The sequence below is a fragment of the Macrobrachium nipponense genome, chromosome 20, assembly GCF_015104395.2.
Source record: "Macrobrachium nipponense isolate FS-2020 chromosome 20, ASM1510439v2, whole genome shotgun sequence".
NCBI lineage: Eukaryota > Metazoa > Arthropoda > Malacostraca > Decapoda > Palaemonidae > Macrobrachium > Macrobrachium nipponense.
In genome coordinates this window covers 84,069,239-84,075,524 of record NC_061089.1, presented here as the reverse complement: position 1 = coordinate 84,075,524, position 6,286 = coordinate 84,069,239, and positions in this window count along the sequence as shown.

Genomic DNA, 6,286 nt, shown 5'->3' with positions numbered 1-6,286 from the left:
TGGTATTAGCTTCTTTTGTCAATATGTTTCGACCTCCTCGCAAGTCATCATCGGGATGAGTTAGCAGAGGAGCTGGAGACGCAGCGGTAGGTAGGTATAATAGATTCAAATCAGCCGTGCATCTGATATCTTGGCCTTTCCCTTACGACGCTCCTGATTGGCTGTTGATTAGCCAATCACCGGGATGGAGACTCTCAGTCTCGCTCGAGAGTTCACATAGGTGGGATGTATGTTCCGACCTCTCTTTCAAAAATTATAACTTTCATTACACCTCAGCTTTACCTGCAGAAAAGGAGTGTTCCCTAACTTCATCACTAAACATCTATAAGCCAATGATTTAAGGGTTATGATGATATAGGAATTATGTACTTCAGTAAACTTAATGCTAAAATATTTATAGTGAAATAAACATGAAATTCTTAATATAAATATGTATTCTTTCATTGCTTACATAAGATCCCAGTGCATTCAGCATTTATCATCTTGTGTTTCATAAAGTTTCGTAGCTTAAATGTAATGGGAGACAATGCTACCAAAAAGAAAATTATAGGTAGGGCTATCAATATGAAAATAACAAGCAAAAGATTAAGAACATTAATCTCTCTTATCTTCATGTAGTCAGGTGTTTACGTGATCACTCGATAACGTCATCATCACGATCACGACGCCTCGATAGAAGAAATCTTATGGGGGAAAAAGAATATTAAGACTTAATTATCATCACTATCATCATCACCATCACCCTTTCATATCCTATAGTGGAAATCTCTATACATAAAAAAATCGTTATTTAGATATTGGTACCTTATGGAGGAAATTCATTTATCCAGTCGATTTTTCTTTCCAACAATCAGCACTGCTATAGCCCTCTTATTATTCCTTTTTATTATATATTACGATTTTCTTCATAATTCTTATATTATTATAATCTTTAAATCATTGGCTTGAAGAGGTTTAGTGATGCAATTCGGAAACACTACTTTTCTGCAGGTAAAACTGTGGTGTAAGAAAGTTATAATTTTTGAAAAAAGAGGTCTGTACATACCTACTGCCTATGCGAACTCTCAGGTGAGACTGCAAGTTTCCAGCCCTGTGATTTTCTTATCAAAGGCCAATCAGGAGTGTCGTAAGGTAAAGGCTTAGACATCAGATGCACGGCTGATGTGAATCTACTATAGTAATCAGTCAACTCTTTCGTCTGACATGGTCGCTTGCTTTTCAGCAGCTCATAACTGGAGATTGGTGTTTGTATTTTTCTCTGTAACATAGTTTTGCTCATTTGAACACTTGGCCAGAAATGAAAGTAAATAGTGGGAGATGAAGTGTTATAGAAGCAAGTCCCAGTAAGTAGGAGAACTTGGGAAGGAAAGGATAAAATCTGAGTTAGAGAAAAAGGATGGGAATCAAAGTTCCCTTGGTATGTGATGAGTGTTAGTGATGTGGTGAAGGGATGATATTTGGTTATACATGGGATGGCTCTATGCCCCATTTAGATTTTTCTCTCTTGAGAGTGGCTCATTTCCCAGCGGCGCTAGAATGTTGCTCTTCTCTGTACTGCTAGTGAACATATAGGGAGAAGAGGATAAAGGATGGGATTGGATTTTTAGGTGAGGTAGCCTCTATTCGAATTGACCAGCAGGTGCTTGGGTTTCAAAGGTTAGATGAGTTGGGGTTGAATGCAGATTAGCAGTGTTTCACTGTCAATTGGTTTTCTTGTAAGTTGTTCAAAGAGGATGATGATCCTTTCAAATGTAAGTAGTATGCAACTTTCTCTAATTGATTTGGGATCTTCTTGGTTGGCACTAGCTGCAATATTGGAGGAGGAAGGTAAAGGATGTGAGGAATGGGTCTGGGAAGGGAGATGGTCGTCTTTGGAAGATGAAGGGGGTTTGGATTAGAAGGAATGGATGGGGCAGGGACTGTTTCACTTGTCACTAGCTTGTTTTTTTTTTCTTTCTTGTGCTGCTTTTGTGTTCTGGGTGATAAATTCTTGTGTAGTGCTGATGAAAATTTTGCTGCAATGCTATTTTGATCAACTCAGGTTCTTTCCTGGGTTCTCGAATGGGTTTTGATGGTCTTGGAGGTGAGGGAAGTGGACGAGTTACTTTCATCTAAATTTGCATCACTTGTTCCAAGCATGATATTGAAGAGAACATTTTGGGCATTTGCTTACTACTGTTTCTCCTCTCTTGTAAGCACCGAGGCACTGTTTTGTAGGGTGTGGTTTGTTGCATATATCACACCTTTCTATAGCTGTACATAGATTTGCTGTCCAAATCTATGGGTGTGAAGGCTTCTGTGGGGAAAGATTTGGTGTCCAAATCTATGGGTGTGAAGGCTTCTGTGGGGAAGGATCCCCATTTTCCAAGGAAAACTTGGTTGGGAATATTACCTTGAGAGGTGGCAATGATTTATCTTGTGGGGTCCTGGCTTCCCAATACATATCTGTGTTTCTAGAACATTCCACAACTGTAGAATGGGGTCTTGAGACGGGGTAGTTTGGTATTTATATATAACTGTTTTTCTAACTTTCTCCAATGGATCAAGTAGTTGGAAAGCAGTGTGGTTCATAGAAATTCTTCTGTCCCTGGTTTTTGGTGTGATGATCATATCACCAACCAAATTGTTTTTCACCAACATGCCTAGGTGTAGGTTTTGTTTTTCGAATTTTGCTACTGCTGCTTAAGCAGACAGCTCCTCCTTGCCAGAGGCTCGATATTTTGGAGGAGGTGGCCAGGGAATGGATGAAGGAGACTTGATTAGAAGGGGGGACTTTTAATTTTGATTAGGCATTTTCCTAAGTGCCTTCTCCTTATTTGATGTGTCTCCCACATCTGACATTTGTTCCTGATGAGAAGTCGTATCTTCTTCAGGGATCGTTGGTTGTTGATAACGACTTATAAAAATCTCAAAAACTGCAAGTCAGGGATTCCATAGTCAGGAGCAATGACTGACGACAACTCTACACCGGCTAAATCGAAACCTGAGAAACAGTGTCTTAGTAGCGGTATTTATAGTGGCTCAGCTCAGGTGTTGATTTCTCATTGGCTGAGCCTGTCTCGGGCAAAGTCTAGAATCCTGCATGGATGGTTGTGGTTCTTCTCGAGTGTGAGGGCTCAGGTATTCCTGGGGATGGGCACTGGAATTCCTGGCATCCTGCAGACATTCCTGATTAGCTGTCACGTTCGGGGAACTAATTGTAGCCATTCTCCGGGCAGCAGAAAGGAGGAGAAAAGTTTCTCATGTGATGTTTAAGCTGGGGCAGGAATTTGGCTTATAATAAGGCGCAAAGGGTTCCCTTGTTTGTTATAAGCCAGATCCCTTCCCCGACGTACCAGTTGGCTAAGACGCTCAATGCCATCATGGAATCCCCATGAGCAGTGCGTTCCAGAGGATGCATTGCTTCGATGGATGTGGAGCCCCTGTTCATAAATGTCACATCGATGAGACCATACAGATGGTCTTGGACTGGGTGTACAGGGACTCCAACACTCCATCTTTGAACATCCCAGAGCCTGCCCTTCGATCCCTATTAAACATTTGTGTCAAGAGGGCCCCTTTCTCTAACCACTGAGGCCACAAGTAGTTCCACATGGACAGGGTGGCAATGGGTTCTCCCCTCGGAGTCTTCTTCATCATTTTTTACATGGGTGCCGTAGAGGAGAGGGTCTTCCAGAATTCTAACAAGCCAAGGATGTAAGTGCTCTACATCAATGACACTTTCATCAGCACCAACTCCGCATAAGAAATCGAGCATCTGAGACGCACCTTCCACACCCACAGCTGCCTAAAGTTCCCCATTGAACACTGCCAATACTGCTGCCTCCCCTTCCTTGATGTCCTTGTTGAGCACAAAGAGAGACCCAGTTTAGTATGATGGTGTATACAAAGCCTAGCTCTTGGAATGATACACACAGCGAGCTAGAACACATTGTCCAGGTTCTCATTGACAATGAACGCTCCAATTACACTGTCAAGGAATCTATCAAGAAAAATATCGAGGGATAGTACCACCACAAACCCCTCCTTGACGTTCCAGAGCCCATCAAGACCTCCTACAAAGGGCAATTTCCCCGACGGTACAAGGAAGATGAAGAAGCCCTGAGGAATACCATCGAGGGGAATGTCAACCCCACCGATCCTAACAAGATGATCAACCTCGTTATCTTCTACATAACCAAGAAGACCAGCAGTCTGTTGATGAGGAACAATCCAGTTGTGCCCTTACAGGATCCCTTGAAGAAATTAAATGTGGTCTACCACAACACATGCCCCGTCCGAGGATGCTTCTGCAAATACATCGGGATGACCTCCCTGCGCTTCTTCAAAAGGATCTCCTGTCACGCCAAGAAGAAGCCATTGGTACGCATGCCAGGACTATTCACAATATCAAAATTAAACGGACAGATACTACCCCTGTTATTGAAATTATTGACCAGACAACCGACCACCGCCGCCTACGCCTAGGAAGTTCTGCATATTGGGAAGGAGAAACCGAACTTGAACATCACACAAGATACTTTTCTCCTTCCTATCCCGCCCGGAGGATGACTGGGAATAGTCCCCCAAATGTGCCAGCCCATCAGGAACGTCTGCAGGATGCCAGGAATTACAGCGGCCATCCCCATGAATACCTGAGCGCTCACTCTCGAGAAGAACTGCGACCGCCCGAGACTGGCTCAGCCAAAGAAAAATAAAAACTTGAGCTGAGCTGATATAAATACCGCCAATGCTTCTCCAGTTCTTCTGTTAACTCGTCCCGATGATGACCTGAGAGGAGGTCGAAACAGTTTGACAAAAGAAGCATATTACTAGTAGACTGAAAAATACCAGCCTGACTACCCGACGACGAACTCTGCCCGGCAACGACCAGCTATGACAGCATACCAGGAGACGAACCTGCCTTGAATAAGACCAGTCATCCAGCTTTCCTGTATACCAGTATACAGTATACTAGTATACAAGTCGATGAACCCTACACGGACACGGACTTTGAAATACCAGCCACCAAAATTCCTGGTTTTTAGAAATAAAGATAAAATATTCTCGCATCCATTCTATTAAATACAAATGTGAATATTGGCCAGTTATTTAAATAACATTGCCGAGCCAGGAAAAACGATTAACAAGAAAAATACAAAAGTTATCATATAAAATTAATTCGCTAAACACAATCATTTTAACAGAATTTGTTTGAAAGAGGGTCTTTTCCAAAGATACTTTATTATTATTATTATTTTTTTTTTTTTTTGCTCTATCACAGTCCTCCAATTTGACTGGGTGGTATTTATAGTGTGGGGTTCCGGGTTGCATCCTGCCTCCTTAGGAGTCCATCATTTTTCTTACTATGTGTGCCGTTTCTAGGATCACACTCTTCTGCATGAGTCCTGGAGCTACTTCAGCCTCTAGTTTTTCTAGATTCCTTTTCAGGGATCTTGGGATCGTGCCTAGTGCTCCTATGATTATGGGTACGATTTCCACTGGCATATCCCATATCCTTCTTATTTCTATTTTCAGATCTTGATACTTATCCATTTATTATTATTATTATTATTATTATTATTATTATTATTATTGTTGTTGTTGTTGTTGTTGTTGTTGTTGTTGTTCAACTCTGGTGTCCCATGGTATTGCGACATCAATGAGTGATACTTTGTTCTTGACTTTGTCAATCAACGTCACGTCTGGTCTGTTTGCACGTATCACCCTATCCGTTCTGATACCATAGTCCCAGAGGATCTTTGCGTGATCGTTTTCTATCACTCCCTCAGGTTGGTGCTCGTACCACTTGTTACTGCAAGATAGCTGATGTTTCTTGCACAGGCTCCAGTGGAGGGCTTTTGCCACTGAATCATGCCTCTTTTTGTACTGGTTCTGTGCAAGTGCCGGGCATTCGCTTGCTATGTGGTTTATGGTTTCATTTTTCGTATTGCACTTCCTACATATGGGAGAGATGCTATTTCCATCTATCGTTCTTTGAATATATCTGGTTCTTAGGGCCCGATCTTGTGCCGCTGTTATCATTCCTTCAGTTTCCTTCTTTAGCTCTCCCCTCTGTAGCCATTGCCATGTGTCATCGCTGGCTAGTTCTTTAGTCTGTCTCATGTATTGTCCTTGCATTGGTTTGTTGTGCCAGTCCTCTGTTTCTCTGTCATTCTCCTGTCTCTGTATTAGTCCTTCTTCCCATGCACTCTTTAGCCACTCGTCTTCACTGGTTTTCAGATATGCCCCAGTGCTCTGTTCTCGATGTTGACGCAGTCCTCTATACTTAGTAGTCCTCTCCCTC